This window comes from Motacilla alba, chromosome 6 (assembly GCF_015832195.1).
Source record: "Motacilla alba alba isolate MOTALB_02 chromosome 6, Motacilla_alba_V1.0_pri, whole genome shotgun sequence".
NCBI classification, from domain to species: domain Eukaryota; kingdom Metazoa; phylum Chordata; class Aves; order Passeriformes; family Motacillidae; genus Motacilla; species Motacilla alba.
Genome location: NC_052021.1, coordinates 24516534 through 24534831, shown reverse-complemented (window position 1 = coordinate 24534831; position 18298 = coordinate 24516534).

Here is an 18298-nt window from a genome sequence, read left to right as displayed (position 1 = left end):
GAAAGGAATTTGCAGTGGAAAAAAGAAGTCTCATTTGAATAACAAAACAATTGTTGTTGATTTCATTGTTGTTTACGAGCTATTTAAGCCCAGGGGTGGGTAGAAAAGGGGAAATAAGAGGAATTTACTGACAAACATGTTTTAAACAGACAGCACCAATGATAAAAATCCCATTTTGAGTTTGAGCAGGGAGCAGCACATCATACAGTTTCTAGGAAGGAAATTTAAGAGAACCTAATGAGACCTTAAAACATTGTAACAAGTGGCATGTACTTTTCAAAATACACACGATATTTCCTCCCCTTTGAGCTCTTACAGCTTTTAATTTTTTCAGCCAAACTTGCCATCCTCACTGTTAAAAAGGTTTGGAGATCAAGTTGGCATTTGGTTTCCTCCCCTCCACTGACAGCGAGCAGCTTCCAGTGCAGAGCTGGAAGCATGTGAGGCACCCCTGTGAGCCCAGCAAACCCCATTCCCTCCTGCTCACACAGCCTGGAGAGGGTGGGAGTTGTGCTCTGCAGCCCACAAGCAAACAGAGGAAGAGGAACCTGCTGGACCAAGCAGTGGGGCTGGAGAAGCACACCAGGAAAGGAGGCAGCAGTGCCTGCACACCACGCTGCCTCGCAGAGCAGAGACCTCTGAGTGGGACATCAGCCCTGTAACTAATGTAGCTGGGATTAAATAAGACTCAGGCACTGTTCACACAGATCAGTTTTCTGCACTACCATGAATCTGTTGCTTAAAATCTGTTCTGGTTCAACCATTGCTTTTTTGCTTCTCTGTAAGGGTTCACCTAAGTGATTTTTATTCACTCGATGTGAAATAGCTTTGAGACCAGTTTGGTTTCTATCTTTTGGCTACATATAAAACATCTACAGTTTAAGAGCACAACATTCACAGCATGAAACAAACTAGGCGCCCAAAGGTCACAAGTTTCTCTCCAGAGCAGCTCCTCATACACAAGCAAGGAAGAGACCAGTGTCACCTCCATCACCTGAACATGCAGCCAGCCATGGAAGTCAGCAGTGAAACAGCACGAGGCAAAACACCACAGGTGTTGTGGCATTTTGCATGGAAATGTGTGCACACAGAGGTCTTTGAATTTCAAAAGTTTCTCACAGTTTTAGAAGAATTAATGTGCCTTTTCTGCTCTGAGGAGTTAATCATGCTTGCTTTTATGTTGGGGGTTGTTTCTGGGTTTGGGGTTTTGTTGGTTTTTTTTGTTTGGGTTTTTTTTTTTAACTAATAAAATTACTTATTGAGACATTTCACAAGATATGTTCGCAACATTTAAATTACAAAGACCTATCATCCTTGACAGGCATATTCAACATGTTTTGATATAAAAATTAAAGAAAAAAAAAAGGAAGATAATTCTTTATATAAAAAGGGGAAAACATCTTTCAGATAATTGCTTCACAAGTGATGACTTGTTATAAATGGATCAGTGCTTCCCTGCAAAGAAATACCCAAAGATATTCCTAATTAGCAGTAAGCTAATTACCACAAAGCCTCCCGTGTTCAGCAGTGACATGCTAAATCACCCCCGCCTGCAATTTCTAGAGCTTCACAAAAGCCAGAAGTGGGAAGGAAGAAGGAGCAGTGAGAGGAGTCCCCGCCTGCTCTCCTGGGAACAGGCTGCAGCTCCCACTGCTCTGAGCAGTCCTGGCAGCACCTCACAGCCTCCCTCCCTCCCTCCCTCCATCCCTTCACCCTCACCCTCTGTGCCCACCACTGCTCCTTTCTCACACCTCTCCGCCATGGTTTCCCCTGTGCTGGTTTGAGTTGCTGTGAGCCTGGATATTCCAGCAGCACAAGGCAGCCAGAGCCTTCCTTTAAAAGCTTTTCAGCTTGCCCACCAACGAGGCTCAGGCTGCCCACAACGAGACAAGGGCATTGCTTCTTGCACGCAGGTAGGTGTTTTAGCCAGGGGAAAAGAAGAAACAGAGCATTTGGTGTGCAGCACTTGAAAGTTGTTTTGAGTTGGTTGCTTGTTTTTTTCCCGCAAGAAGTTCCCAAAGAAGCAAGCAAACAAAAATAAACCAATTTTCTTTCCATTTTCAAACACTGAGGTATTTCAAGATATCCCCATTAAACCCTATCCTAATCTCCACAACTTGCAAGAGAGAAAATAAAGTGATGAAAAAGACAGGAAATGAACCTGAAAAGCTGTAAAAGTAAAAATGTTTGAATTTCAACTTTTACAATGAAATTTTTTTAGATAGAAACAAATTAGATTTAACTTTGTTAAAAAACAGCAGGAAATTTCAGTGGAGACAAAAGCTGCACCGTGGCTGTTTCTCTCCTCTGCTCAAGCTCAGGTGCAGCATTTCTCCTTCTTGCCATCTCTGGTTCTTGAGTCTCCCAGCTCAGGGCTGTGCCGACAGAGCAGCGGGCTGTGCAGAGCTCTCCTGACTCGACTCCCTGATATGAAGCAGGATTGTCAGGAGGTTCCCCAAATCACAGGTCTCCTGGGGAATCCCAGACTCTCCAAATGACCAGCACGTGGCACTGAGGGTGGCAGTGGCCCAGCTCCATGGGCTGGAGCACCACGAGCCCCTGCTGCTCCCAGGAGTGCTGCTGACCCTGGCCCTGACCCTGCTGCAGTGCCTGGGGCTGCTGTGGAGATGGCAACTGCAGGGTGAGCTGCCCCAGGGGCTGAGCCACAGAAAGCTGAATTTAGCCTCTCTGAATCACCCTGCAGAGGAGATGGATGCTCTCTGACTATAAAAGGACCTGGAAAGGTTAGCAGCAAGCTTTCCTCTGTGAATCCTCATCCCCAGTGTCTCACAAAGTCTGCTTCAGGGCTCAACCCACACGGCCCAAATCTTAGACTGTCACTGCAAGCCCTATCAGGCAAAGAGAACAAAAATAGCTGGGACAGAGCAGAGTAGCAGGAACCAGTTTTGCCTGTGCTACACACCATCCCAGATAAAACATCGTCAAAATTCAGCCCTGAAAGCCACCTGTGTTCCCTGCCTGGGGACCAGGCTGAGCCCAGGGCTCCATTTGAAGCTCAAGGACAAGCTCAGCCATGACCCAGACATGCAGCATCACTGAGCCTTCCAGAGGCAGGGAGTGATCCCACAGCCTTCCAGCCAGCTCTGCACCCACCTAAAAATCCACACAAAGTCATGGATCACTTGTCTTGCTGCTTTATAAAAAGGATCTTGAGAAATTATTAAATCGTGGAGACAAACTTAGAAGGGAGAAAAAGGCTCCCAGACTCCAGCTCTCAGAACAGACTCACACATACAGAACATCTCCTTGCCAAAGGAAAAAGCTATAAGGGTGTTAATAGCTGGGACGGGGACTCAGGAGAGCTTTCTGGGATTCTGTTTTATTTCCTGGAAATTTGCTAAGGGGTTCTCTTGGGCTGATAAACTTCAAGGTCAGGGTCTACACGCTCACACTGTGGGCCAGTCTGTCTGCACCCCACCTGGTTTGCATCCTCCTCCACAACCCTTTAAGCTCAGCACTTTTGAAAAAGTGCTGAAGGAAATCTGCTCTCTGCCCTTACCAGAGCCATGCAGTTGTGGCTTCAGAGATCCCTGCCTCACAAAGCTTGTGCTCATCTACAGCAGACACATCCAGAGGGAAAGGGGCTTTGCTCCTTAGGGATGGGCAGGTCAGTCCTCTCAATCCCTCTGCATTTCTATGGGCCAGGAAAATGCCACCAGGCTGCTCAAGGCTGATGTGGGGAACACAGCCTTGTCCTCTGCCCAGGGGAGAACAAGGAGAAAACAGAGCTACTGTCAGTGCTCCCAGGGAGCCAGAATTCCCCTTCCATGACAGCATTTACCCACTTGTAGCACCAGGCAGGATCAGGGCTCTGCTGTGCAATGAAAGCACGAGACAGACTCTGACACCATGTTGTCTCCATCATGGTAAGTCCATGTTTCATTGATCTGTGATGCATTGGTTGCCAGCTGATTGACAGCTGCAAATTCAGGCCCAGAAGTTAAGTTTTTGGGGTTCCCCTCCATGCCTTGTGTCTGTCTCTTTGTTGTGTCACCCTGAGAAACAATGGGCAGCTGTTGCCATCACATGAGTGCCACTGAACTAAACAAATTCCATTCAGAAGCTGTGCCACAGGCTCCACTACATGACCTGAAACAATCCCATGCATCAAATCCCACTGCTTTTACCATCTTTACTTCTTGCAAATGATTGGAAGTGTAAAGCAATCTGAAAAAGTGAATGTTTTGCAGATCAGACACTGCTCGTTGCAGAACATTACAGCTCCTAAATTATTAATATTAAAAAATGAGGTGTCCCAGAGCTGCTCATTTCTGGAGGAGGGAGAGTAGGAGGGGGGTAAGAAGAAAGTATTGTGCTGTTACAGGTTATTTTTATCCAATGTTTCTATGCTTCTGTCATTAGCTAATTGATGACACAGCCTGTTTAATATTATGTCTGCCTTTGTTATTTATAGCTCACCAATTACTGTAGTATCTAGGTGCTACTAACAAGCTGCTCTCAGATGAGTTTGGATGCTCATGAGTGGATTCTTTGGCACAAGGAAGTGAAGTTCCCTTGAAGCTTCATACTAGCCGAGGATTTATTGACCAGCCCACCTAATCATGCATGGTGATGCTGGATCCCAGCTCATTGCCCAGTGCAACAGCAGCCACCCCCAGGCACCCTCCACATTTCTGCTGCACTTGTCATCAGGGGTGTCTGAGACACAATTCTGCAGTGAGACACCTCTGAGGGTCATCATTTCCTTGAGCAGACCCTGGAGCACTCGCACCAAACTTTCAGATATTTGATCCAAATACAAAATCCCTGAGAGAGGGAGAGAAGGGGGGGGCCAATTTCCAAGCAGATTTCCAAGTTCAATACCTCCCAAATATCAGTGAGATCTTTTTAGTGGAATTCACAGCACTGAGCCATGGCATCATAAGCTGTGTGAGGTTTTGCACTTGTGGCAGATGGCACTGACCTTTGAGCAGTGCTGCTGGGGGAGAAGTGCTACTATGCACACTCAGAGCAGCATCTGAATGTCAAAACTGTTCTCAACTCTGACAGACAGACACCAAACAGCTCAGGTCGACCTCTGTCTAGAACCTCTCATTGCTACAGTACATTAGCAGGGAAAAAATGTGTATCAGACATATTATTTTGTCTTTCTACCACCTACCCTACAGCTTCCATCTGATGATGACACATTCATGGGCCCAAGGACACCATGTTCACCAAGAGCTGCCTGTTTGAGATGCAGGTCCCTTGGGCTGTGAGCCACCAGCAGGTCCTGTTTGTGGGACTCAGTAGCATAAGGATTTAACAATTCAAGACCCATCAGGAACAATGCCCAGACAAGAGCCTACCTTCTTCCAAGTCCTACAGGTGGCATGCACAGGAGTGGTTACGTGCAGTAAAATGGCAATTTTCTGTAACTGTAAACAATGTCAGTGCCTATGTATTTCATTCCTGCCTTTACTGAGTAAATCTGAGAAATAATGAAACATGTGGAGAACATTTGAACTTCTATTGTACTGGGTAAAAGCTATATAACATTAACAAATCAAAAAGCATTACTTCCCAAATAGCAAAATGCCAGGCCATTTACATTAGCCATGCTCAGATTCCTGCTGTGATTGGTGTGTAATTGTCCATCAGCAAGGAACAATCTCTCAAAATTAGTGCTTGTCACAGAGCTCCAGACTGCCTAGAGCTGCACTTACCAGGGCTTATAGCCTGAAATGCACAGAAATCTGCTTTTAACCCCAAATGAAAGAACAGCCTTTCTGGTGCATTCTCTCTGTAGCTGCCCCCTGCCTCCTTTTCATTTCTCTTTCATGAGGGAAAGTAGTTTGGCCTTGAAAAAAAAATTAAAAATCTTTCTTTCACAGATCTGGCATGTTGTGAAACAGCTTCATGTGACCCACAGATTGCTGCCCCCACAAGATCCATGGGGACTCCAGGAGCTTGTGCATCCCACTGCAGCATTACATCACAGTACAAAGCTGTAGGGAAGAGAAGTCATGAGTGCTAAGGTTCAGTGGCAGCTGAAAGGGACATTCCCTTCCCACCACCAAGCCAGCTTCTCAACGCACCCCGTGCCACAAAGCTTGGTCTGGCCAGAACCTCCTCCATCTGAAGCAGACCCTCCAGCACCAAGGCATTAGCTGCTCCTACTCCTTTCCCCCACTTCTAGCCAGAAATTTTGTCACGGAGCTGAGAGCACCTCGCTGTTGCAAGTTTTGTTAAAATAAGCACTTGAGGAGTTTCAGTTTCAAGAAGCTGACACATTCTGCCAAAATGCATTTAGTAGAAAACTCCCAACCAGCTGTGATAGCATTCAAAATTTCTTTGAATTTTCTTTTTCATTCATAAAGACTGTCGGTATTTTTAAGTTAGAAAGTGACTGAGGAAAGTTTATATGCCTTCATATAAACTTTCTTCCTTTACTTCCCAACATTGCTTCCTTTAGCAGCAGCTCCCCAACAGGAAAAACAATCGCCTTAATTTTAAAAGGGAAGGGGAAAGGCTGCAGAAACATCAATGGAAAAGATTAGGTGGACTGGTGAGAAAAAGAGCACAATTAGTTCCTGCCAACACCCAAATTATTTCTGTGGGATCTTCAAGCTAAGGCAGTGATGGACCAGCAGTGGCAGTCTGTGGAGAAAGTAGCTTTGTCCTTCATAGTCCAGCACATAGCCAGTGGCAGAGCCTTGTCTCCAGAATTTTCCTCCCTCTGAGGTTGCTCTGTTTCATGTCTTGTTTTCCCTGGCTCTTATTCCCCTTTAAGCTTTCCCGGTCTCTAAGAGCACACAACCGTTTGTGGGGCTCTTCAGAAGCTTCCAAGCCTCCCACAAACACCCAGAATAAACTAATCTCTAGCAATGAGATGGAGGCATTTTGCTGCTTTCAGTTGTTTGCAGAAGGAGGCAGAGGAATGGTTCTGCTTTCTCTCTGTACTCAAATCACTGAAACAGCAATTATCAGCAGAGGAATTGGCACAATAGATCAAAACAGGAGCCTGAGTAGCCTCTACCCAGACAGACTTTTCAGGTAGAGCAAATCCAAGTAAAGGGCAAGGTCCTGCAGAATTATTTGCTTTAGCAGCTCACTCTTAATCTGTCAACAGCTCCTCCAAGGCGAGTAAGGGAATAAAGCCAGAACAGCTGGGTCCCTCTTGGAGCTCTCCTCCCAGCAGGACACACAAAGTCACATCCTCTGTGCACTTGGGGCTGGGCACGGGGACTGAGAGCGCGTCCCTGGCACTACACAGGGAGCAGCCTGTGACCCAGACAGCGAGGGAGGAGCAGCTGCTGCACAGGAGGCAGCAATTTTCCCTCCCAGCACACAGCCTTGCCCCAGCCTGCCGTGACCACAGCACTCGGGCTCCCCGGGATGAGCTCCTTGAACACCAAAAGGAGCAGCACAGGCACTGACCCTGCTGGAGCAGAGGGATAAGCACCTGCCCCGAGTCTGGAGAAAGGCAGATCTGCCGTGGCATCAGTCCCCTCTGCTTGTGCACAGTGCAACCAGAGGGGAGAAAAGCCTGGAGCATCTGGGGACAGCACAAGGTATACCTGAGTGTCTCTCACTCCTGCTGCAGCCCTGGGTGCCAGGGTGCTCCTGCAACCTTCCATGAGCCATTCTCCAGGATGTGCCATCTCCACAGCAGCCTCAGCAAGGAATTGAGCATCTCCTGTGTTGTAACCTTTTTACCATGCTGGGCAAAGAAGGATCTTGCCACAGCTACAGTGACCCGTGCACCCAACCTGTGCACAGCAGCCTCAGGATAAAGCTCCTGATCTTCCTGGGCTCAGGGGGCTTTGTTTGAAAAGCACTATCCATCACCTCTACCCAAATCATGCTTCCAAGTGGACGTGCAGGGCAGGGCAAGAGAAAGGACAGCCCAGCTGCACCAAATCAGGAGAAGGAGAAAAAGAAAACAGAACAGAGCACTACAAGTTTTACTTCAGTCTGATAGGGTTAAATTAATCCCCTTGAGCTGAATCAGATGTTTGGAGGAGCTGAACAGTGATATGCTGACACACCTTGGCACTGTGTGTTAGAGGATGGAAGATGAACAAGAGCTCCCCCATGGGTGGTACAGGGCTGCTCCCCATCATTTGCCCCAGCTCCTGGACATTTTCTGTCTCAGGCAGGACACTGGGCAGGATGTCCAGCCCTTACACTGCAACATTCCTGCAACACCTCATTCCCTGCTCTTTGGCCAGCACCCTTCTGCTCTGGAGGTCACAGCAGTGCAAGTCTGCACAGCGGAGCTGACACCAGCACCAGCATCCTGCCCTGCCTGCAGTTCCTTTGCTTTACATTTTGCACAGCCCAGACAACCCAATACAGCAGCTGGAACCTGAGCTAGATAAATGGCCAAGCTATTTCTCAGGATTAATCACCCTTAGATATGTTGCATGAGACTGCCACAGCCTCCACGGCTGGTGAGGTATTTGCTGTCTCAACTCATTGGGAGTCAGGAAAATGAAGCAGCTGTGTGAGGTGTCTCATTACTTAGACAGTTTGTACTGAACCTGAAGTACCTCACAGGGAGACAGCCAAGAATTCATCCTGCCCCTCATCATAGTGTAGGAGTCTGAAAAATTACAACAAAAATCCTCTACAAAGACAGTAAAAGTGTCCGTTACTGCCCTATGCAAATTCACTGTTTCCAGTGGAGAAGCCCTCAATACATTCCTAATTTTTTTTAATGTGACCTTTAGCTATAAAACAGATTTTTCCCAGGGTTATGTCAGCAGCATGTCCAATTCCTTGCACAGATATTCCATTCAAGGAATGCACAGGGCTGGGGCAGAGGCAGGGGAGGTTAACTCTGCTTAATTCATCACACCAGAGAAGCTGAAGGAGACAGGACTGAGACAGACAAAGCTCCAAGAATATTCAGTCCAGTGCCTGGATGTTCATCTTGGTTATGAGAGGGGAGAGCCAGCAAAGCTGCAGGATTGCAGTTCTTGGAAGAGGTCAGCTCATTCCCTGCACTGGGGCTCTCTGGGGATGCTGGAGCAGCAGGAACCCGAGACTGGAGATGCTAAGCTGAGTGCAACCACTCAAACTTTTCTGATTTCCCTCAGTGCAGTTTGTCCTACTCTGAGCTGTTGAGCTTGGAAGGGGAGAGAGGCCAGAGAGGAGCCTGCAGTTTGGATTTTCAGACCAAAGAGTTTAATGCAAACTTCATACAAACACATCACTGCCACATCCACCACCAGTCTGCATTTCATCCACCAGTAGGGAAAAAAAAAAAAAAAAAAGAAGAAAAAGTAATAAAATAACTTTCAGCTTGAGAGAGGCTTCCAGAAACCTCCCAAGAAACAACTCCAGTAGGGATGGACCTTCAAGCCCACCCCTGGCCAGGGGCACCTGTCACAAGGGAATCCTTAAGAGCTGGTGCACAGCCACAGGGCTGAGACAGCCCTACCTAGCAAGGGCCAGTGAAATTCAGCCCCTTGCAGCAGTACTCTGTAGGCACACTACAGTCACACCACAAAGGCACAAAGCCACCTTCCTACTGCTTGAATACCTCTTCATCACATCTCTTTCCCTGCTGCTCCTCCCTGCTCTTTCCCCCAGCCCTCTCCTCCCCCACCTCACACCATCTCGTTTTCTCTCTTCCCCTCAAACCTGCTGCTTCCACACAATATATTTTGGTGTATATTAAGGATAAAAAGAACCAGAAAACAAGGGTGTGAGTCCTGCTCCAAAAGGAAGAAATAAAACCAGCCTCCCTTCCCTTACAGTGAGAGCAGAGGGGTGTATACAGCCACTGGCAGCAGGGCTTCCACAACAGCTTACACTGCATGGAAGTACAACAATTACATTTTTGGCTAAAAATCTGTGTTTACTTTCAGCACAGATGATAACTGCTGCCAGCCACATTTATCTCCCCACAAATCAGATGCTAATGATGATGCAGCAGCTCAGCCCACCAAAACCTTTGTTGGGTGATGTCTGCATGGGAGGCAGCAGAAGGCAATAGAGGAGGAGCTGGGGGCCCAAGCCCAGGGCCCCTCTGTACATGCAGAGCTGGTCCTGCTGCCCTGGCACTCTATTGCTGCTCCTCCAAGCTCCCACAGCTCTGCCCTTCCCCTCTCTTTCACTAAACCCTCCACATCTGGGCCTGAGCCACCTTTCAGAACCCACACAGCCCGCTGGGATCTGTCTCAGTAGACAGGATCCAATACTGTTGCCATCTGCTGTAAAAGTGGTGCCATGCTGAGCTTGTGTCAAGCACCCAAATCCAGGCTGGAAGGTCACGTGCCCTGCAGGCTGATGCAGGTACCCCTGGGTGCTGGATACTCCAGGGAATCTTGACAGCAGACAATGTGAGGCACCATGTCTTTTAAATATTTGCTGTGCACGGGTTCGTCACCAACACAATTATCTTCTAAGTATTTATGTCATTTCCTACAACTCTCCTCAATAAATCAGACTGCAGCATCAACATCAAACCATAAGGGAAGATCATTTTGTACAGAAAAGCAGTGCTTTAAAATGGCTTATGACTGCTGTATTAAAAAAATAATGAAAATAAAAACTACTCATAGTTCCAAAACAGTGATGACTTTGCCTTTAAAAATGATTTAGATATTAAAGAAAACTAATATCCCCAGAGGGGATAATTGCAAAAATGCAACAATATAAAATAAAAATTAGGCAGAGGATGGGAAAATATATCTTCAGCTCTGTAGATCAGAGCTTTCCCATCCTAAACACACAGCAGTGCTGAGGAGCAGCATGTTGGCATAGCTGTGCTGTCTTCCTTGCATTCTTAACACACTTTAAATTAAGAAAAGTGACATTCAGAGAAAATGCATGTTGTGCCCCTGCCTGAGCAGTCAGGGAGGAGAAATCCTGTCAGCAGCAACATGGTGCAGTCATTTCTCACCAAGAGAGAGTAATGTGGTCCTTGGTGCCTGTTGTCATCACTGATCCCCAGGCAAAATCAGGGAAATAGGCACTCCAGAACCAGGGAAGAGCCTGCCCTGGCACAGCAGCTCTCATGTGGGAGAGTTTAGGACTCGCTAATGTCCTTTCTCTAATGATAAGAAGTGATGCTGCTCACTTCAAGAATCACCTCCTCTGTTATTTCCCCATACCATAATATCTGGCACATGTAGTGCCACTTTCAATGGAGGCTGGAGAGAGGACACTCTAGGAGAGGATCCCAGCATTTATGTAACAGTAATAAAGACAACTGGTGCAAAAAAAGCAAACTCAATCCTACCTGCAGAGGCCTCCAAAGCAGAGAATCTGCCCCAAGATGACAGAACAGATCCAGGAGGATGCTCCAGTGTCCAAAGTCCCATCACCCACACAGGTCCTTTCCAGGAGCAGAGGGGCCTCCTGGCACAGAGGCCATGTGGATGGAGGTGCTGTCCCCAGAGATCCCGTAAGCCAGAGTCCTCACCAGCACCTGCTGCTCTCACAGGGAAGGGCAATGATCCTCTTCTCATCCAACTCCAACAGCAGAGTCTTTAGAGCTCATCTGGGCACTTCAGACTTGGCTTGAGCCCGGGGAAAGTCTGTCCTGGTGGCTCAGTCACTGCCCATGATCCTTTGTTCACTCTCCTGAGTGAGCAGGAGATGCTCTCCTGTGCATCATTTTAAATCTTTGACACTATGAGCTCCTTGCAAGTCAGGCTGCTCTTAGCTGAACACTTGGCCAGCATCTCACACATGAGATAAGACTTTGCAGCCCCAGCACAAAAGAAAGATGCTCCAATGCCCCACACTGTACTAAACCTCCTGTGCACCTCATTACACCTTCTCCTTCTCCCCCAGCAAAGATCTCTGCTTAATTTTTCCCATGTGGAATACAATTAATACTCTCTCACATTGCACATAAATAAGGAACACGGTTTTGTACTGGAAACACTCTTCACCAAATTGTCAGGCAGTGGCATCTTGCCCCAAACCTTTATTAAAAGTCCCATAAAAGCTGTAACAAAAGAGCAGAGTGGGCTAAGCAGAGATGGGACAGTGCCTGGGCAGGGCTGCAGGCTCTGTGCTTGCAGGCATCAGCCCAAGACATGTGAGCATTCCAGTGCTCCACCTGCCACCACCTGTCCCTATGGCATCCTGCTGCCAACACTGCCATCAAATCCAGCTATTGCACAGCTACAGGCACACAGCTCTCCCTACCTAAGCCTGGCTTTACCAAGCACAGCTTTACACAAGCTCAGGGATAAATCAGGAGCAATCACACTGCGCCAGGTGCCCACCCAGCAATGGCAAGAGCCTCCAGCAGCAAAGGTCAGCCCTTGTGGCTCCAGCTGAGCTGCTCAGGACCTGGTGGAGTGGTGACCAGGGCATCCAGCACAGGCAGAACCCTTCCAGCACCACCATGAGTGGCTCCAAAAAGGAGCAGGAGCAGCCAAGACCTCAGCAGACCCCACAGACCAAGGCAAGGCTCCACACAGCTCACACACACATGGCTGGATAAACAACAGGCACCAGGCTGTGTCACAGGCACGGTCCTGCCTCCTCTCCAGCAGACCTGGACAAGCAGTAAGGAAGCAGAGGAGCAGAGCCCCTTCCAAAAACCCAAAGCTGCTGCACTAGGGAAGCACAAAGAGGGGAAGGGAGAGGAGGGTGTTGTTACAGCAGCATTCAGAGGAAGAGTTTGTGAAGTTCCCAGAAAGGAGACTTGGGGATCTGGGACAAAGAAAGATATTAAGATTATGCATATGTTCCTCTTGTGTCTCCCAGGTGTCTCTAACTTTGCATCCCAAATTATTTCAGTTCTTCATTAGTCTCTCTCTATCCCCTGCTCACCAAGCCAGCCAAAATGTCATCCAGTTGTCAAAAGCTACCACATATACAGTGCAAAAATGTTTGCTCCCTCACACTCAGTCTCAGTGCCAGAAAGACTCACTGCACCTTTCCTTCTCATTCCTTATTTTAATTTCCCCAAGTGACACCATTTGGAAGGGGCATTGTTGCTTCTGCACAGCCTGCCTCCATGCATTCCCTCCACCTCTCAGCACCTGGAAACACTCTGGGCCTTCAGAAAAACTCCCCACCAAACCCTAGAAACTTTTCCACATGGTGCTCACCATCCAAGGAAACAGGCGTGGCTTGGGGGGCAACATCCTAAACTCACCAAGAAATAATTCAAACCCTTCAGTACAGAGGTCTGGCCCTGGGTCAGCAGAAACCCATGGGTTGTGTTTTTAGTGCTTCTGTGGAGCAAGACAAGACCAACAGGCACCCACCCACCCCAGAGATGTTCCATCACACAGGAGCAGGGCAGCTTCACACCCATTGCAGCAAGGGCACCCTTCCCCAATATTCCCAGGCAGCAGAGCTCTCTTGGCCCTGGAGGAAGCACTAGCTCTGAGGAAGGAGCAGCAGAGTTGCTAAAGGCAGCCATGAGACAGCCCAGACCACTCTGGCAGACACACCAGCCTGGAAGCAAGGAGCAGAGGCATCTTCTGCCACCCCTAAACTCTGCAAGCAAAGCAGGAGAGCCCAGCAAGGTGGGACCAAAGGGGCTCTGGCAACTGATCTGCACAGTAAATTAGGTTTAAAGGAGGGAGGTAGCATAAAAGGGCCCTAAATGCACCACAGTGATTGATGCACAGCCCTGAGCTGTGGTTACAATCCCGTGATCCAGACAGCTCCATTAATCACCACTGCACCCACTAAACTCTGCTCTAGTTCTGGGAGCAGTTTCCCTGGAAAATGGCTCATGTTTCTAGGATTGCCAGGTCTTTTACTTTTTGGTTACTTCTCTCTCTTTCCCCCTCTTTTTTTTTTTTTTCCTATAAATAAGCAATAAACTTATCAAAGTCCTGATGTTTTCTTAGGGCCCCAGCCCTTTTCACCTTCCATGATGCCCATGATGCCCTTCTCTCCAAGGGGCTTTCAGTCTGCCCCACTCTAAAAATAATTCTAGAGAAATTACAGAGGAGTTGTACTCCATCTGTCTCTAAAAGTGGGGTTTGTGCTCATATTGTTTGTCAGTGACACTCCATCTCCACAATTACCGCTGCTATTTTATCTCTCTCTGCCTGTAATGCTGATGAGAGAGCAGCAAACTGTGCTGGTTTTTAAGCTGAATAAGTCACCTAAATACATTTATACCCCCAGATCACAACATAAAGCATAAATCTAACCATCTATCATGCACTCAGTTGATATGAATGCTCACCATGATATCAGGCAAAGCAATCACAAGAAAAGCACGGGATGATTTGAGCTGCAGCTGCCTGCAAGTATTTGACAAGGGTATTAGATGAAAAAAATTCAAAAAATGGATGAAGCATCTCACCTAGACGTGGCTTTTGCTGGGCTGATTCCAGAGGGAAAGCAGGGACTTGAAAAGCTTCTTGGTAGATTTGCAGCTGTGCTTGTAATATTCTAATCCAGCAAGGGATTGCCCAAGGCTTGGCATTGAAACTGGGTTTTTTCTTGACAAATCAAAGAGAAAAAATGCCCAGAGCCAGGATGCTTGGTATGGGGGACCTGGCTCAGGTTCTGCCTGCAAAGCATCTCCCAGCTGCCCTCCCCAGCTTCACTCCACTGCCCCGTCTGTGCAGCAGGGCTGGGGGGCCTGTCCTCATCACTGCTGGGCCAAAAGCTGGGAGATGATTGGGATGATGATTGGATCCTGCACACCTGAAACACTTCTCTGAGGGACTCTGCCACAGGGAAGAAATACCTTGTGCTTCCAGCTGCCTGTCCAAGATGTGAGGCAGTGTCTGAGCAGGGTTGTTTTGATGTGGTTGGTGTCGGCCCCTCTCCTTGTAGTCTTCATCTGAACTGTGCTAGAGAAGGGTGAACTGTTTCAGACCTCACCACGTCTGGTCCTAGGCAAGAGCCTTTCTCCCAGCAGGCAATTAACACAACACCCTTATTCCAAATTCCTTTCTCCCTCAGCTTGAGTCCAACACAAAAACAAGGAAGATGTGAGCCATGGTGTGAAAGCTTCATTGCCTTTCTCTTCCTTGCAGGTGCTGAGAGAGAAGGGGGATGAAGGTACCATGCAGTCAAGCCTATTCATCCTCATTCTTCAGCCTCTCATCCACCCTGAGGATCTCTGCTCCCAAAGCTTGTCTGTTCCCTGAGCAACATTCTGCCTGCAGCACAGCACTGTATGGACTGTGCTTTCAATGTAGGCATTTCCTCATGGAAGCATTGTGCAGGAAACCCAGCCTGACTGTTTTTCCTAGACTCAAATAAAAGCCACCAAAGGGTTGATTTTTTTCCCCCAGGATTGCTGACTGCTGGCTGTCCCATCAGGCATCTGCCAAAGGCAGTTTCCCAAGGCTGCCCTGCACTATCCCAGCCCTAGGGGAAGACTTTCCCCACACTCCACTTCATGGTAGGCTTCAGTAAACTCCACTGGCTTCTCAGCAACCCTGGCCTGTTCTGGTGAGCTGGGGAAGAGGGCAGGAGAGGGGTGCTCTGCAAAGTGGCCCAGCAACCCTGGCCAGTTCACCTGGGGGAATTTGTCCATGAATGTACCAGGCTGGGAGCAGAGGCGACAGCAGGGAACTGGGCAGGTTACAGGAGAAAGCTGTTTTATCTGATATCAGGAGGCAGGATTGTATCACAGACCCCAATGCTCCTTTGCACTGTAATCGGGTGAATTTTAGCTGAATATATGACACAAAAAGTCTCAAGTTACCTCAATTCCAGAAAAAAAAAGAAAAAAAAAAGAAAAAATCTCAGTGACCTGTCTTGCCCGTGGTGCTCACAGAGCACCAAAGATGATCACTGCATCATGCTTTGCTTCTTCTCGAAAATTCATCTCCTACCCAGGCAGGGCAGATGCCTGGATAAAGGCAGAGGCCAGTCCTGGGGTACAGCAGTGAACTCCATCACTCTTTCCCCAAACAGACCTGAGGCTGTTTGGATGCATCAGCTCAGGGGCTGGAGGCAGCCAGGGGCAAAGTGGGTGCAACCCAGGGACACAGGACAGTGCTGGGGAAAGCAGAACTGGCAGCACATGGAATAAAAGAAAGCAAGGTCCCAGCTGCAAAACTTGATCAAAGCCCAGCAGAAATCTGCAGGCTGCCAGTGAAGGGAACAGGCAGGGGAGAGGCAGTGGGGGACAGAGGGCTCTGGAGTTGGCTGCCAGCTTGCACTAAAGAAGATAGGAAAGAAAAAAAAATCAGTTATCCCTCAGCCTGAAGTAAATTACAAGACACATCCCTCAAGAGCACAAGGTGAAGCTCTTGATCAGACAAGCGATGCTGGCATGTAATTCCCCTTGATATCAGCTGATTTGAATTTTAGTGCTTATGAAGGGTGCATGACTGACAGCTCTGGAAACTGCAGGCATCTGTTCCTGTGCAGGAGCAGAGCACACAGCCCTGGGCACGAGCATCCCCACGGCAGCTCTGCTGCTGGCTGGAGCCGCAGGGAAAGGTGGCACATCTGGGGAAGGAGGACAGGGCTCACCCCTTGCTCCATGCAGCCCTCGTGCACCCCACCAGAGCTGGGCACATGGGGCCTGTTGGTGCTTTGTGAACAGGAGCGGTTGCCTCATATTATGCAAAATTTCAGGTTAGCCGTGGAAAGGATAAGATCTCCCAGGGTTATGAATCCCATTCTTCTGACACCTATCCACATGAGATATCCACCACCTACCCATAAGAGCTGTGTGGGAGCTGCAGAAGTAGAGGGGAGAGAATATTCCAACACCAGACCAGTACCAAAGTAGTCTTTTGGACATTCATTCTCCCTCCACACCTCCCTGCAGCAGGATCAACCATGGGGTCTAGCAACAGCAAACCCACCAGAAACACCACCACCACCACTAGAGCCCCCAGAGTCTTGTAAGACAGAAACACCTCATTGCTGAGGATGACCTTCACTGTATCCATCCAGAGTATCAGGCTGCTTATCCTGAGCTCCTGACCAAGGGGCAGCTATTCATAGAATTCATTGAGTTGGAAGGGACCCATCAGGAGCATCGACTCCAGCTCTGGGCCCTGCACAGGACACCTCAAGAGTCACACCACATGCCTTGAGAGCATTGTCCAAACACTTCTCAAACCCTGTCAGGCTTGGTGCTGTGACCACTTCCCTGGGGAGCCTGTTCCAGTGCCCAACCATCCTCTGGGTGAAGAACCTTTTCCTAAACATTCCCTGGCTCAAGCTTAATGCCATTTCCTTGAGACTTGACAGTGGTCATGAGAAAGAAGAGATCAGTGTCTGCCCCTGCTCTTCCCCTCACAAGGAAGTTGTAACTGCAGTGAGGTCTCCTCAGTCTCCTCCAGGCTGAAGAGACCAAGTGACTTCAGCCATTCCTCACACGGCTTCCCCTCCAGATCCTTCCCCATCCTTCTGGCCTCCTTCAGATGTTCTCTAATAGTTTAAAGTCTTTTCTATATTGTGTCACCCAAACCTGCCCCCAGCACTGGAGGAGAGGCTGCCCAAGGCAGAGCAGAGTGGGACAATCCCCTCCCTTGCCTGGCTGGTCATGCTGTCCCTGATGCCCCCCAGGAAACACTTGGCCTCCTGGCTGCCCGGGCACTGCTGACTCATGTTCAACTTGCCATCAGTCAGGAACCCCAGGTCCCTTTCCACAGTGCTGCTCCCCAAATTTTCATTCCCCAATCTATAAACACAACCCCATCCCAAGTGCAGAATCTGGCACTTGCCCTTCTTAAAAATCATACAGTTGACGATTGCCCATCTCTCTGATTTGTCAGGGTCTCTCTGGCCTAGGAATGGTTTGCATGCCATCAACATTTGATGTCAATGGTGGAGTTCAGAAAACAAACAAAATAAAAGGAGACTTGGATAAACTAAGCCCACACCATTTTAAAAGCAAAGTAAAAATGGGATCTGTTTAGATGCAAATGGAATACCCTAAACCCTACCTCATGTACCCAGGCAGAAATCTGTTGAGTTCTGTAACCAAAGTTTATTTAATTGCTCACTTCTTCCAGTTAATGCACATCACTCCTCTTCTGTGCTGCATACCAATTAAAACAGCTTTTCTGCAACAAGGACAACAGAATCCATTCTAAAACCAAGCCACAACAGAGGTGCTCTAAGGAATTTTGAAGGTAACTTTGGCAAGAGAAGCTGACTAGCAAAGCTGCTGCAAATTCAGGAGTGCTGCAAGCATCAGGAGTTAGCAAATAGCTCACCACTGAGCAAATAAATCAATGCAGGGCTGTTCAAAAAGTCTGGTCCAAGACATTTCGGATCTGCTTATCTTTTTCCTCTACAGCACCTGAATCAGCAAGGGACTTGGCAATTTCTGAAGACTTGTGTACACTCAGTTAAAATAACACTCCAGTGATGAGTTTTCCTAACTGGCCAAGAGGGAATACCTCTGAACAATAGC